The sequence below is a fragment of the Lagopus leucura genome, unplaced genomic scaffold (assembly GCF_019238085.1).
Source record: "Lagopus leucura isolate 7727_CA_CO unplaced genomic scaffold, USGS_WTPT01 Super-Scaffold_100009, whole genome shotgun sequence".
NCBI classification, from domain to species: Eukaryota; Metazoa; Chordata; class Aves; order Galliformes; family Phasianidae; genus Lagopus; species Lagopus leucura.
In genome coordinates this window covers 2,382,029-2,398,245 of record NW_024962266.1, presented here as the reverse complement: position 1 = coordinate 2,398,245, position 16,217 = coordinate 2,382,029, and the positions used below count along the sequence as shown (strand labels likewise).

The 16,217-nt window shown below is 42.8% G+C and overlaps 1 protein-coding gene across 3 annotated transcripts in view; it reads left to right on the top strand.

Annotated features, from left to right (window-relative positions):
• The window catches only part of CUNH1orf21 (chromosome unknown C1orf21 homolog), an 89,037-nt gene that overhangs the window by 36,046 nt on the left and 36,774 nt on the right, over window positions 1–16,217 (top strand). The gene's annotated exons all lie outside the window — the stretch shown is intronic.

Below are 16,217 nucleotides of genomic sequence, written 5' to 3'. Positions count from 1 at the left end.
ATATCCTTTGGGAAGGAGTCAGTGGTGCTGGGAATGGCAGGAGGGGCAGGGAGAGGTCTGTAATCGGGGCCTTATCACAGACACTTCTGCGCTGGGAAGGGCAAAGTGCTATAGAGGTGACATGCATAGTCAGCTGCAGGGTGTTTTCTTCAGGTCAATGTAAGCTTAGTGGGTTTTTTTAGATAACTATCTCAATAACAATTTAGTTCTTCAGATGTTACGAACTATCTGGAAGTTTATTCAGAATGAGAGTTCTCAGCCTGCCTAGATACTTGTCTGAAAAGTCCTTACGGTGAATACAGTAGCTGGCTACTGCTTTTAAAATAGGTGTATTGCTACTGAGTATGCCAAATTTCTCTGATGGTTTTTATAGCAATTGTTTGTGTAGAAGTGGAAATGACACATCCAGCAGCAAAAAATATCTCTTTGTAATTTTGGAAGCAGTGATAATTTACTTTTTCAACGTTTCTGGGGGCTGGCTTGCTACCAGCAGTGGATCTCAGAGTGAGTACAGCTGGGGTTATCATCTGAAGAGACACAAGTTGTTCAGGAAACTTCAAGCTGAAGCTTCAGGTTATTTTCCCACATTTCCCTCCTTGATTCTAGCCTAAGAGATGCCAGTTTGGGGATTGTGGGTTCAGTCTGCTGTTTTTATTTAAAACAGGCTGTAGATGCTGGCATGAACAAAATCCTCTGTTAGTTTCTGAAAGGAATCTGAGTTGACATTTTACCTGATACTTAGCAAGGGAGTAGTTTGGGTAATTTGTGTGTCTCAGCTTTATTATTATTTTTTTAAAATGCATGCTGCAAGCCTAAGATCTTGACAGTAATGACGGGAAACCTAAAGTAACATCTGGAGGCAGAAGATGAAGAAGACTGAAGGGATTCTAAAGGATTACCACTTTACAGAGCTGGGCTTGTTTTCAGCATCATCCTTGAGCTGTTCTGGGATCCATTTGAGGATTTTTAATCTTTCCCTGTTCTACAGAAACCTATCGGTACCAGAAATACAATCTGCACTTACCTATTTTCTTAGTTTAGGTATGCAATTTGTGATAGTTAATAATCCAGTTCAATGACTAATCCTTTTTTAGCAAGGAGTTTATACACCCATGGTATCTGTGACTTAAATTACTTGTTGAGTGGCAACCAGAATAGGCACAGAAGCTGTGTTCCTGCTTTGTTTCTGGGGGACAGCCTCCAAATCAGGAATTGGGTGCATGAGAAAGGTGAGCTGGAGGTGCCTGACTTTCCTGCTGCCCGTTTTGGACCTGTAAATGATGTATGGCATGCTGTGATGCTTAGAAGCAGGAAGCCATGTACTTCATGTGCATGGTACCCTGCACAGTTCCTCCTAAAAAGGATGTTTAATATAAAGAATGATGCAAGAAAGTCGCACTTCAAAATCATGTTTATCATCCTTCTTAATAATCTTCTGGACTTGCCAATTCCTAGAGCTCTTTCTCAGGAGACAACACTATTTCTAACCACCTTCTTCTGTGCTGAAAATGGTAGTAGCTAATCACAGTGTTTGGTGGGGGAGGCCTGAATGCTCAGAGTATTCTGCCTACTTCATTTTTGGTTAAATTTTTGTGTTTTAGTCCTGAATTACTTCCTTGCAACGTATCTGCAATTATTCTTCAAGCCATCAAGGAGGGCGTTGCTCAGTGCCATGTCAGAGGGCTCTCATAATCAACTCCCTGCAAGGAGAGAGTGTAGTTTGCTAGAATTGAGCAGATAATCACAGCTAGGCTGACACATCTTAGCACAATAAGTTCCCAGAGATACAGAAGGATCCAGAGGGTCTACCAAGGTTAGATTGCCCTGCAACACTTCCATCATACATTTCCCCATGCGGTGCCAGGTGCCAAGAACTGCTGAACGTTTCCTTTCTTGTTGCTGGGAAAGGACAGAAGTGTCTTATCCAGTCGGTGGTCCAAAGCAGAGCATCTCTGCAGCCTGGGCAGATTGAAGCTTAGCTGCAGAATGACCAAGGAGAGCAGAAGTTGGATGGTTTGTATGGAGAAAGAAGGTAATAGAGAGGGAATTAAGAAGATGCATTTGGTAAGAAGAGTAGTTTTGTGGTAGGAGGCAGCAAAGTAAAAGAAGCAAGTAGGCTTGATAGAGCTATGGTGTTTATAAGGTCCTAAAAAATTAGTGTGTGTTATTTGCAGTTTTCACATCTGGGGACTAATCTGTCCTAGAGCACCTGAGCAGAAGTCCCAAGTGTGAGCTTCGTACTCGTGGTGGTGAGGGTTGTGTCAGATGGAGGCAATGTAAGTCCAGCTGGAGCTGGAGCACTTGCATCAGCAGTGACAGGTTTTAAAGCAAATACCTTGATGCAGATGTTGCCTGCCCTGATCTGAAAGACATGGCTTGAGGTATTTTGCCCCTTACTGCTTGACTAACATCTGAATGAAACTCATCTTTCTTCTTTGAGCATCATCTGCAGAAGGAATCAGTAGTAAGGACTGTAATTTCCATCCTGCTTTTGCACTAAATAGGTCATTTTGAATGAGGAGAGAAATGAAAATACTTTATTTGGTTCTAGGCAGTTTTGCTCTTACCTTTGTCTTAGGCTGCAGGGTTGTTTTGTTTTTTTTTTTCCATTTAAGGATTTTTGTAATGCACTGTTGACAGCGTGAACTACAAAGCTGAAAAGCCTTTACCTTTCATACTAGTGTCCTTTCCCACAAATAAATGCACTGACAAGGCAGATGTTCCTGTGATCTTTGTGAACTCTTTTTCCTCTGGTGCTCAGGAGGAGCTTTCCCACTTTGCTCCACCACTGTAACTGTAGCTCCCAAGTTTGCTAGTGGACCTGCTGAGGAGTGAGCAAGATGCTCATCACTGCCACTGCTATTGCAGTGGTTTTCCATTAGGGCAATAAGAACTGTTGGTGCCAAGCTGCAGTGATGCAGAGCACATGGCTGCTCTGTGCCATCTTTGCTGTCAAGTTTGAATAATGGTGTAAGTTTCAGAAGGCAGAGAAGGAACAGTTTAGTCATAGCCTGAGGTTATTAGATTCCAGCTTGTAACTGATGGAAGAGAGATGTAGCTAGAATGAGGGTGGCTGCTGGGGGAAGGAGAGGAGACCTGTCTGGTTGTAGTTACAGATGCATTCTTGCTGTTAAGGAGGATTGCTGTGTGTGTAGTGGAAACAAGAAAGGTCCTTCATTGCCTGAAGTGAAGAAGATGTTGAGGTGGTTTCAGAACTGTATAAGTGGTGATGTCTCTAAGCTTCTCTTTTTGGGTAAACTCGAACTTGTGCAGGACTTAATGGAAAAGGAGGGGTGGAAAGGACATAAGTAACTCCTGTGCAGCTCTTTGCCCTCTATGCCTTGGATAACAGTTCTCTCTTTGCACTGTAGATGTTGCCAGAAGAGCATCATTATCTCATTGTTAGTTTTGGCTTCCTTTGCTCTGAACACATTCCCAATCCTTCAGTACTTTTCTCTCTTCCTTTTGGGGCAGAAGCAGACAGAGAAGCCACGTAGGACTTTCTAGAGCCATTGAGAGCAGCTTTCCTCTGTCTCTTTGTTGCTGCTCAGTTGATGTGAGCCTGTATTTGTTCTGTAGACTTCCCTCCAAGCCCCCAACAGATATTCTGTCTAGAAAACCACTTAACATTTCCAAAGCTTTCTTGATTTCTTCTGTAGAACATAATTTGCAGGTATTGAGTGTCTGGATATTTTTTCCCTCACTAGTCAGTTGTACTTGGATGTAGATGACACCAAGGTGTTCAGTGCTGCAGTGCAGTTTGCAGTTCGTGCTCTTCATCAGAGCCTCTGAATGCTTGCTCTTGTTTTCATGGCTGGTGGTTGGTTGTAGCCAAGTCTGCTGACTATTGGCGAGATCATCACTTCTCTGAGGATTGTTTTTGGACTTTCAAATGTCACTGCAGGTTATAATCATGCTCCAATGTCTTATTGCCTCCCTGGCTTTTAATGCTCTTTTTCCAGTTGAGCAGATGAGCAGGAGCACTGAGCCAGGTGTTCATCGGAAGTTTGAATCTAAAACTAAGAAACCCACCAGGGTACCTGTGAATTCTCTAAGAGCAAGTTCTGCTTAACTGCAAACAAAACATTAAACTTTTTGTCTTATCCCGAACTGAAGAAGGCACCCTGCAATTTGCTGTAATGTATATTTAAATAATTGAGTTAGCAGGCCTATCAAAGGAGATGTTCTAGAGAAGATTGAATATAATATGATTATTATACCTTGTTGGTCTCTAATGACTTTAAAATCCCTCTAATAAGGATAGCAATAATAAATCTTCATTTATTCATCATTTCAACTTCAAAGCTGATTTCCAGGGTGATACATAAGATCTGTAATAACGTAAATACCAATGAAGAACCAAATGCCATGATAGAGCCTTGAGCATTGTTGATTGCAGGATATGTTTTAATAATGTAACATCTTTGCTAGATTAATTGTATTTACTCCTTTTTAAAAAATCATGGTATGTTCATTTGGAGATGAGGTTATTGATGTAATTTTTGTGTAAGAAAATCACTGGTAATATGATTTGTTTTGGAAAAAAAAGCTATTTAGAATGTGCTCAGTAATCTGAGAGTCTAATCCAGATGTTTATGTGGAGCTCTCGAGTGCTTTGCAAATGTAGGAGTAGTAAGAATCTCTTGGCAGGTTGGTAATACCAGTGCTGCAATTGCCAGATAGGATTTCTGTTATTAACAGCGGCTCCATTTGCTAAACCAATGTAAGCGAAGTTGAATGCAAAACACAGCAGTGTTTAAACAAATTTGTCTCATAACAATGAGGACATTGCAAGAAAAGGAGATCTTTAGCCTTGAGGTATGATAATGAGATTGAAAAACAATAAGCATAATATTCAATTGCTTCGTGAGCTCTTGTGTAGTTGCCTTCACAATTTTCCTGATTTGTACTGCTATCCCACCCTTGTTTTAGAGATGGATGGCATGGAGATTTGTAATGAACCACAGGAACTGATGCCAGATTGCTCGCAGACCGGCGTGTTGTGTGTCTGCTCTGCTCTTCCTCACTCCTTTTTTCTTCAACAGTTTTCTTCTGTGTGGATGCTCATTCCCAACCCCCTTGAAAATGCCATCATGTGGAACTGAAGCAGGAAGGTCACAGTTTTAACTATGGCAGGTGTTGACCTGTCTTGTCTGGTGGCAGTGGATGCGCAGTGTCAGGAGAGCAGCAGGCAATCTGGCAGGAAGGACTCCCTTCTCTCAGCAAATGGAAGAGTTCAGCTTAACCCCAAGACAGACGTGCTGCTTGGTAGCTGCCCTAGCTCAACTGAACCCAAAGATTTTGGGTTTTGAAACTCATCACAGATTTGTCTTTCCACTCGTGTATTTATGGCTTTGTCTGACTGCTGCTAACTGCTGCTTTGTCTGTCTCCATCTTCGTGCCTGCCCTGTCTCATCCACGTCAGTATCTCTCTTGTTTTGAAGGCTTTTTCCTTGATTGACAAGCCAAGAAGCATCATCCCACTCAAGACTTCAGGCTCAGAGTGTTGCTCAGGGTACTTCAAAACATGTGCGAGCCCAGCAGACTGCTCAGATGTCCTTAATTAATGAGAGGTCAGCTTCCCAAGCCTGCCTTCCTCCATCTAGCTCTTGTGCACGCAGTTCTGCGCTCAGTCTTCTGCACATTTGAAGCTCTGAAGTTGGGAAGCTTTTAGAATAAGATTAGAAGTTAGAAGAATGTATCAGAAGTGTCTTCATCAGTGTTGGCTCTTTCCTCAGCTGTCAGAAAAAAGTGCTCAAGTTGAGAATGAGAATTTCTTTTTTGTGGCCAAGCTGTCTTTCCTTGTGGTCATCCTCACTGAACTGAAACTGTCTAGAAAGAAGCAGCTGAAGGAACAAAACTTCTTTAATTTGAGCCATGTATGCATGCTGTGAGCAGGAGGTCTTGCTGCACTAGCCTTCTTGCAAAGCTGGAGCTTTCTCTGCCTGACAGCTTTTATTTTATCGACCTTCTTCATCAGCTGATTAACGCTCAGCTATTAATTGCTCCAGTTTGTTTGTCTGTCCCGACACGCTTCTGCGACGTCAGGCCTTCCTTGTTTTAGCAACACCCAGTGATTGCACAGCAGGGAGCCAGCATCATGCTGTGCCCTAATACCATGGCAGATATTTTGAGACAAAAGCTTTTACAGACATTTTCAAACAGGAATGAATATATCCAGTCCCACCATTGGCACCTGCTGCACGTGGTACATAATTTGGAGCTGCCTGGGGTCGGGCACACACTCTGGTCTCATGGAGCAGAGGTGCAGGACTTCAAATATCATCCTGACTTTCAAAAGAGAAGCTTTTCATTGCTTACATTCAGCTGAGCTCCAGCAGCAGTTGTTTCCACGTAGCTCCTGATTTGAGCAGCTCGTGTTGTAAAGCAGGGTTTGCTTGAAGGCTTGAAAAACTGAGATGGGCAGATGAGTGTGTTGTTGTATGGAGCTGAACTACATTCGGATACATGAGCATCTTCCATAATTATACTGGATGCTGGTTTTCTTCACTTTTTAATTACTTTTTAAGGAATTGTGGTGAGAGTAGAGATCCCAAGTACATGATAAGATACAGTGTCTTTTTAAATGGAATTATTGTTTAAACAGCATCTTCATTCCGTGCTGTTCTAAGCTGGTTCGTTGACAGTCTGCTTTCTTATCTACGTAAACATGGGCCAGTATTAAACATAACTGTTTCAGGAAGTGAGAGAGAAAAATAAAACAAAACAATCTTTCAATGGGAAACATAATAACATCATCCTGGTTATCTGGTTTCGTGGTGTATTTGTGTAAGTAGGACAACACCCTTAGCAAGTCAATAATTCACTATTTTATTCCCATAAGGAAGCGACAACATAGTTTTTCTTTATAAAAAAAAAATCAAAATAAAATCATACTGTGCTATCAGACTTTTTATAGAGGTGCACTAGTGGTAAGTGTGCGTGTCTGAAGAAAGCGTTTTCCCTGTGAATTCAGACTTGGTGTTTTCATCTTTTGTGCATGGAGGAGGCTCGTCTTCATAGCTCTTTTGTAATCATAGGCACTGCTGTTGCAATGTGAGGAAGAAGCTCTGGGCTTTGGGTGTGCTTCATGGTTAGAAGCAAAACAAGCTTTTCATCCCACTCCAGCAAGTACACACAGAGAGAAGCAATGAGAACTGTCTGGGAAGTGACAGCAGAGTGGCTGTGGGAAGATTACTGGGTTGTGCTGTGTTAGAATGTTGCAGATCATTTTGTTGAAGTCTCCAGCAGTGGTTGAAGGCATTCCTCCTGTGCAATCCAAGGTTAGATGGTGGAACAGTTCCCTTTTGGGATGAGTTCAGGAGTCTCTCCCGCTTGCGAGGCTACACACACGGTGGTTAACAGCTTCTGCTTGGGTGGAACCCTGGAGTCGATCAGGTCTGGCAGTTGCCTGTCTGGATGAAGCCATGCCACACCTCGTATCTATCTTTGTATTGCACAAAGCAGGTGTGCCTCTTTCATACCACGGCAGATATCAAAGCTTTCAAAGCAAAGTAGGAGGCAAGGAGAAGAAAACACGGAACTGCTGGTATCCACCAGTGAGTGTCTGCTCAGGGCAGGTCAGCCAGGAGATGTGCAAAAGCAGAGCACGTCTCTTTCTCTCTTAGGGAGCAGCTCAGTATGAGCAGGTTGTGGTTTGGCACTGCTGTGCTCTCCGCTGCTTTGTGGCCCTTTTGGAAGGGAATGCATTTATATCCATCAGGCGGCTTAGCTGCCAGATAAAGCCTTCCCCTTCTTCGTCATGGCTTCTCCTGGCAGGAAGCAAAGATGGAGCAATAAAGAAAAGTGGGGCATACGTGGCGTTCTGTCTTCTGTTATTTCAGTTCTGTCCTGGAAAAAAAAAAAAATGAGACCCTAAATGAGTTTACTTTCTCAAATGAACAGCAGACCTTTGCCATTTAAATGTTGCTGATGATTTCATACGTGTGAGTAAAGAACAATGTACTAAATTTAACAGAACAAGTTCTGAATTTTTGCCGCTGCTTTTTGGGATTAATGGTATCGATGAATTAAATGATGCAGTGTTCCTTAGCTTAAAAAAATAATCCCTGTAGTTTAAGTCATGTTTGTTAGCCAGATGGTGTGAGGTACCCTCCTTGTGTGCAGCCCTTTGGCCTCAGGTGCATCAAACGCTTGAGGAGAATCACTGACAGCTTTGTGATGATCTGCAAACGTAGGTGGATAATTTGGAAGTGGGAAAGCTCCTCAGTGAGGAAATTGTTTTGCAGTGTCCTTCTAGCAAACACTGTTTATGCAGACCTTCTCTGGTACTGTTACTGTTTCTTTTCTGCTTTGCAGCCATGCCTGTGTTTCTGAGCAGATAACCTGGGTACCACTGCCATTGGCATGGCCCACGCCTAACCGTGCACCTTTGGCAGGGATTTACTGTGTCAAGAAAGAAGTAGAACAAAAGGTGTAGAAGCAGTTGTTATCACCATTTTGAGGGGAGGGATGAATCACAGACAGGTTGTAACTTCCCCGCTTTGTAATCTAATGCAAGTTTCACTTCTTGCAATCTGCACTCTGGTGTCACAGCACACAAAAGAGATACAGTGGTGGATGAGATGCCCCAAGAGCACCCTGAGTCTCTGCAAGCAGCTGATATGTGGATGGAGTTAATGCAGTTTTATTCTTGGAAAGGACCCATCCCACGAGCTGTTTAGCTCCACGAAAGCCAAAGTTTAATGCACGCAGAGTGTACAGTGTGTGCATTTCACAATTGCATTAGTGTATAAATAGGGACGTGCATCCACCTCTGATATTTGCTAGGAAGAGGCTGGGATGTATTTTCTGGCAGCCCTAGTGCAGAAAGAAGTTGTTTTATATATCAGACTTACCATTTTTAAACTTTTATCTTGGAAAGGTAAAAATCCTTGGTATTCATTACCTACCTGTAAGTAGAAATGAGTAAAAGTGGTGGTAAGATGCCACTGTGCTTTCAATTCTAGCAACCTTCCTTTTGTCATTTTCCAAGTCTGGTAATTCTTGGCCACAAAGAAAAGAAAACCTAAAGTCTGAACCTTGGCCAGGAAAACCCCACTCTGAGCGAAAATTCTCCAGTTCACCACGTAAGTCTCAGCCTTGGTGAAGCTGCAGAAACATGTAAGCAATTTCAGACTTTAATTTTATTGTAGGAGTATCTACTAACAGAAATAACTGGTAAATAAATAAAGGTGCTAAATAAATATTTGTGTACCCTAGCATACACAGCCTGAGAAATGTTTACAGGTTAACTGCTCTGAAACTGGTTTCTTAAAAGCCATTGAAATCTTGAGCTGCCTTGTGTGCTTTGGACCTCATCTGTGTGCTGAAGGAGGAGACATTTTTCCGTTGGATGCTTCTCCAAAGCACTGAACCCTCCTGGCTATTTCAAATAAATCATGTAACCCAACATTGTGTCTTGGTCCGAGCCTTCTCAGCACTGAACTTGCACCTCCAAATGGGAAATGTTCACATCGCTGCCTGTGAGCAGCTGGCATATAAAACCAGCCTGGCTTCTGCTGGGTGGCCCTAGGCATGCCCTGCCTGGCAGTGCTAGGTTAACAATTGGGCGTGATGATTTTTGAGATCTTTTCTGCCCTGAATTCTGTCTTCTATGTTTTTACCCCTTGTGTTTTGAATGTTGTGTATTGAATTTCTAACTGCAGGAATTTGGAGGATCTTGGGATAGTTTCAGCTGACAGTGCTTGACTAGTGTAAGCATTCTAGGCACGCATTGTTTATTTTTTTTTTAGTTATTATTTAAAAACTGCCTTTTCTCACACTTTTAAATAAATGTAACAATATGAGCAGAAAGGGGGTGTGAAAAACCCTTAGCTTTTTTTATTGTTTTCTTTGCTTTTCAATCCAATCCTCTGCATTCCAGCATATCCTACATGTGCATGTTTGTGCATTGCATGCATGCAGCACCTTCAGTTTTGCTGCAAGAAAGCAGGCAGCAAATGGGACCAGTACTTCAAGTCATGCCTGCTAATGTCCCTTAGGTTCTCCCTTTCATTGTCACCACCTGTTGGATGCTGTACCAAGTGGCTTTGGTGCCACATGGGTGGTAGGTGTTTGCTTTGGGGTTTTAGATGAAGCCTCACAACGTGGATGCTGCTGAGGGAAGCGGGCATCTTTCAGAGACAAGAAATGAACTATGGGCATCATAACCAAGATCAAATATTGATCTTTGCTACAGGTTAATTTCAAGCTCTTCAGATGGCCTGCAAGTAAAATAATTCAATTCACTTTTGGATCTTTTGCATCCAAAAACCTGTGCTCTATTTTATAAGTTGGGGTCTTCAGCAGTTGAGGCACTGTAAGGGGTGTAAGGGCCATGACTACAAGTTTGCAAGGCTTGTGGCTTGTAATTGGATTGCTCCTGACTGGGAAGCTTTCTTGTGTAAGGCATACAGATGTTACCCAGTCCTGTTTCCCTGTTGCTGAACTGCTGCAGCCTCTGAGTTGTTTCATCGCCGAGGCTGCGGTTATCACCTATGGAAGGCAGGCAGTGCTCACCTGTTGGGAGTTTGGAGAGGTTTTGCTCAGTGTTCACGAAAGGCTTTGAAAGCTGTCGGAGAAGAAAGGTGCTCTGGAAAACCTACTGACTGCCATGCGGGTTTCTTGGTGCTCTGTACATCAGGCTGTGGTTTGAAACAGGGTAGGGAGAGTTTTAGCCTTCCTTGCGTTGTGGTTCCTTGCATTCCAAGGTTAGCTCCTTGCTCATCTTTTTTTCTCTCCGTTCCTCTGCTCCTGAATCTTCTAGTTGCAGTTTGAGTGGTGCAGTGTTTTCTTTAGGGCAGGGTCGCACCATTTGCTTGCCTCCAAATACACTTCTGGGGTTTACATGTACGAACTGTTCGGAGGTGGACTGCTGAATTTTCAGTTCCTGTGGGTTGTGCCAAGACCTTCCCTGGTCATTCCTGTGCTACACCAATGCTGTGGTTTGGGGATGGCCTAACAGAAAGTTGCAGCCTGTACCCAAAAACCTGTCTGATGATCTCACCTGAATAGCTGTATTTCTCAAGGCAGCAATCCTTTGTTTTCCTGCCGTCTGTGCCTTTAATATCTTTCTGCTGCTTGTTTCCTCTCTGTTTCATTTCTCAATTTGATCTTTTTAGTGGGCTAGATAATTACATTTACTGAGTATCCTTCCTGCAGATCATCATCGTTATAATCTCTTCCACTTGAGAAATGGTTTCCTTGGAATAAGCTTGCATCCAACTTACAAATGAATTACATGAAAATATTTATATATATGTTTGAGTTTTACATTTAAACTATACAAAAATTGCATAGCTGAAAGTCTGTTACACATGCACATCTTAACTATGTTTTGGTTGCTTAGTTATGCACAAGTGCACAAAATTCTTTAATTATACTGTGACTGTTTTTTCAATACCAGCTTATGTATAGAGCTTCCTCAGGTCTAGAACACAAATGGGTCTTTAAAAAGTCTGGATATTGTGTAATGAAAGATGGTTTGTTTGGTAACTGGACAAGTTGTGCTGTTGGTCATTTGTGCAGTTTAACTTTCTAGAATGAATTTATCGTACGAATTATTAAAAAGATGCAGAAATCTGGCTGCTGGACATTGGTTGTATCCCTGGTGGATCTCCTCAGGAGCATCTCTACCCTTTTATCTGTGAGCCTGAGTGAGCCAGAGCACAACAGAGCCTTTCTTTCCTCCTTGGGATCAAGGAAGATGTTAAGATGTCTGATTCTCTCCCTGCCACAGTTAATTTAAAAATTACTTTCCCTGTTGAGTTCTCGTCTGCCCTACCTCTGTCAGAGACCTAGCAGGCATAAGGCACTGCAGCAGGCCAGTGCCTTTGATGGAAAGTTACTTAACATGATGCTATATGCATAATGTGATAGAAAATGATGCATAACACTGTTGGTGTTTATAGTACTTGGACTGCATGATAGACCAAATACAAACTAACCGGAGGAGCTTTTTAGTTATGAAGAAACCAAGTGATGAGTTGAGCGCCCAAGGTGGGCATACAGCAGTTGCAAGCTGTCTATTGGATTTGAAAACTGGCCCAGTGGAAACAAGGGAGTTAAATTACAGCTTCATAATCAGCTGTCCCCGTTAGAGAGGGGATAAAAGCAAAACCCAAGATCCATATGCTGAGGCACTCAGCACCAGCACTGCAGCTGGCAGAACGCAGTGTCCTCCTCCAGGCATAGCTCAGCCCTGCTGTTCTGTGTCAGAAGACAGGGATACCAAAAGGAGCAAGAGCTGCGAGCTGTTTGCATCACTGGAAACTAGTGGCTGTGTTGTAATAAAGGATGAGGTATGTGAGGTTTTTTTTTTGTGCTTTTACAGAAGCAAAAAATCAAGATAAAGTCTGCTCAAGTTAACAGAACCGTGCTTTTGTCAAACTCATCAGCCCAGGAAGAATGGTGCTGGAAGCTGTCATAAGCTGGGCCTGGAAAGGGGTAGTCTGGTGAAGTAGGAGGGAATTTGCTAAAATTTCCCTGTTCATTTTCAAGCAGGCATCACCCTTGAGGGAGCTGCTGTTCCCTAAAGCGTTAGATATATTACAGGGCTGTAGAAGGAACTGCTCAAAAAAAGGTCACAAAGACTTGCTGCTGTCCTGCCTGCCTTCAGGGCCAGGTCCTTCCAGATCTGACTTTCTGTTAGTTTGTCTTGGTCGCTTTCCACCCCTCCAGAAATGAATCCTAGCAGTCTCATACATCTTTTGCAGCAGGCACGTTTCTCCAGGCCAGCTTAGGGTGGTGTAGGAAGAGGAAAGCCTTTCAGGGTGATCTTTTCAAACATGCTGGAATCTGTGTAATACATGCAGATTTTTAAACAGCTTTTCTGTCTGGTGATTACTATTCTGTTGGCAAAATTGGCATGTTCTTTGTGCACTTGTGCTGTGCTCAGTACCTCAGCCTGCAGCAGCGCCTTGTTGCACCTTGGGTTCAGGTGCAAGTAACTTCATTTCAGAAACCTGGATGAACATTTTCCGACAGACCTTTGAGCAAACTTGGTTGGCACCCTTCCAAAGCTGTTTTTCATTTGGTTTGTGTCGGCGCAGGCAGCACGATCAGCAGGGTGATGGATTGCCCAGCGCTGGTGGACCTGAGGAACTTCTGATCAATGGGAGGTTTCTCCAGAGGTCTCACTGGTCGAGGTGTATGCCTTGTGCTTGGCTTTGGTGCTCTTGCGGTGCTTATTTATTTAGCTTCAAAAAGGGCCAGAAACAGCATCACAACCAGTGTTGCTGTGGTAATGGCACTTGCAGCGATGTCTGGAAGTACCAAGGAAATGTTTCTCATAGGAACAGCCAAAAGGATTTTTTTCTGTTTTTTTTTTTTTCTCTCCCTCCTTCCCCCTCTTCTAATTGTTTCAATGTTATAAGTTGATATGCTCATTTATCACTGAAATTGTTATTAATGGGTGCTGTTTTTCTTTGTCACATTTCCATGGCAACTGGGTGACATGTTTGTGCAGAACTATCTGCTTCCAGATGGAGATCTTCATTCATAAGATTTGCCTACTGAGAATTTTTGCAGAGTATTCAACTTAAAAATCCTTTTTCATCACCCTTCCAAGGAGCTTTGTGTGAGGGATGGCACTGCTTTCTGGTTTCTATCGTGTGATGGTTTTTATGGTGGACGTTACGCTTGATAATATTTCTAGTTTTAATCTGTGGTTCATTCATATTATTTTTCTTATGATTCAATGAGACTGCTTTGCTTCAGTGCTGCATTTGCTGTGACAGCAGCACTGAAAGCACATTGCTTTCCCATTTGAATTTCTTCAGCAACTCTTTTTATATAATCACAGAATCACAGAATGGCCAGGGTTGGAAGGAACCCCAAGGACCATGAATCATCAACCCCCCTGCCACAGGCAGGGCCACCAACCTCCACATTTAATACCAGCCCAGGCAGGGCTGGGCCCCATCCAACCTGGCCTTGAACGCCTCCAGGGACAGGGCACAAGACAGTAGTTTTCTATATTTTTTTAAATATATATTTATTAATACGTATGAGAGAAGCATGCAGATTTATTGCTCTTTGTACATATACCTAGCTCTGAGGGTCAGTGTCCTAAAATTTTAACCACATTCATTTCTTGACGTTTAATTTTGCACATGAAAGAAGCATGAAGATGTTTCACTTCTGTCCATTTTGATATAAAACTGTGTTTAGGAAAAAGAAAAAGGTACAGCTGATGAGCATGATGGAGCGAGGTACATATACACAGAACTCTGTGTAATTTCCTTTATCCTGAGCTTCATGCAGCTTTCAATGTCTTGTCGACTGTCAGATTTGATTGAGGTCAGGAAGGACCTAATTAACACCTCAGGATTGCTCTGGATGGGTTTCTGATCATTCAGACCAACGTATCTCAAAGTGCATCAATAGCAGATGCACCCCTACCTGATCAAGCAAAACTGGTGAGCAGTTTTAGCAAATACCAGAGGTGTTACCTGTAGGGAACGCATCAAAGGCCTATTTCCCCAACCTGTCTTTAACGTAATTTTCGTATTATTTTAAAGCCATTAATAACCATCCTCCAATGGTGTACTTCTGGGTCTGTCTGTTACTTAAACATCCATTCTTTTGCATTTGCTTTGCTTCTATCCTGACAGTAACTTCAGAGCCAGAACAATCTCATAAATACCACAGGATTCTTGACTTCTGAACACACTTCTGGACATCTCCAATATATGTTATCTACAGAGGATAGATGTTACCATCAGCTGGTCAAAAAAATCTATACGTAGCTCTTGCCCTCCAAGTAGTAACATGATTGATGCAGCGCACGACCTTATGTCTCACCAAGTCTTTGTGAAATACTTAATTGAATGTAATTGCTATATTTAGTATGTATGACATAATGGCTGTAGTCCTATACGTGGTGTTACGTGTCAGACTCATTTCTAATCTGTTTCACCCACTAGCAACGTCCCAGCTGGCCAAGATGCTGGGTAGCACCTTCTCCCCTGGCTTGGCACCCCTTTGGTTGCTAAAAGTCTCATTACAGTTAGCATAAATGGCTGGGAAAGGGCTTAACACTGACTCATCCCATTGCTTTCAGGGCTTGTTCTGCATTTCCCATGTCAGATCCCTGCTCGAAGAGATTTGTGAGGAGCTCGTAAAAGTGTTACAGCTTAGCTTGATCCAGAAAATTAAGGAAGTTCCACATGAACATGAAAGATGAAGCCTTTGTAAATGCCAGAGGGAGATGCAAACAGAAGTTAGTGTTTCTCATCAGGTACCAAGAGGGTTGCATGTATAAATGTCAGCATTTCAGCGGGGATTCAGGTAGTTGTGAGCATTTAAGCAACTTAGCTCAGTGGCCACTGACGTTAATCAGAGATGGGTTTTTTTCCTCAATAAATTGGGTAGTTCTGCTTGTGGGTGTTTCCAGCAGTCCCTGTCTGTGCCTTGGAAGCTGTAGGGCTTGTAGTCACTGGCATGTCCTCCTTTTTCTTTTGATGACAGTTTAAGTAGTTAGCTGTTTTTTTCCCTTTGAACATGGAATCATATCTATCTATTCCTATCCCCACTGAGTGACTACTCAGTATGAGAAAACAATGCCAATATGTTGTACCTATGCTCAATATTTTAAGGAAAATATTTTGCCTGTAGTAGGAGCTTGTGAATAATATCATCGCTTCAGACTTCACAGTGCTGACTGTTCTGTCCATCTCTGTGTGTGTGATGCAGCAGTTGATCGTGGCCCAATCTTCTCGCTCCCTTTCCTGAGCTCAGGTTGATGGTCACCCCCTGCAGGCCCCTGCTGTGCTTCTCTGCTGTTGGTACGTGCACTGCTAGCTCACAACACCTAGGTTTGATGGAGTTGCTTGCTGCCTGGCACTCTGGTCCGTTAATCATTTATTTAGGCATTGAAGTATGCCTGCTGCTCACTCAGCCTGCTGCTTTCTTCACGTGCCTCATCCCCAAAAGTTTGCCGCTCAGGTTTTAGGGCAGGTTGTCAGCTTTAGGTTTTGGCAAATTTATATCCCTTTGGAGATGCGGGTGGGGATTTCTAATGCCCAAACCCATGCTATATAATAGATGGGTATAAGTAAGACACTTCCTATTAAAAGACTGATGTTACCAGTGCTTACAGAAGCATGTGCAAACTTTGGCCTGATTATTTTTGCATTCTCCCAACGAGAAGGCAGGTTTCCCTGAAGTAAGACTTGCTAGTTGACATGGTTTGTTCAACTTGTCCTAGAAACATG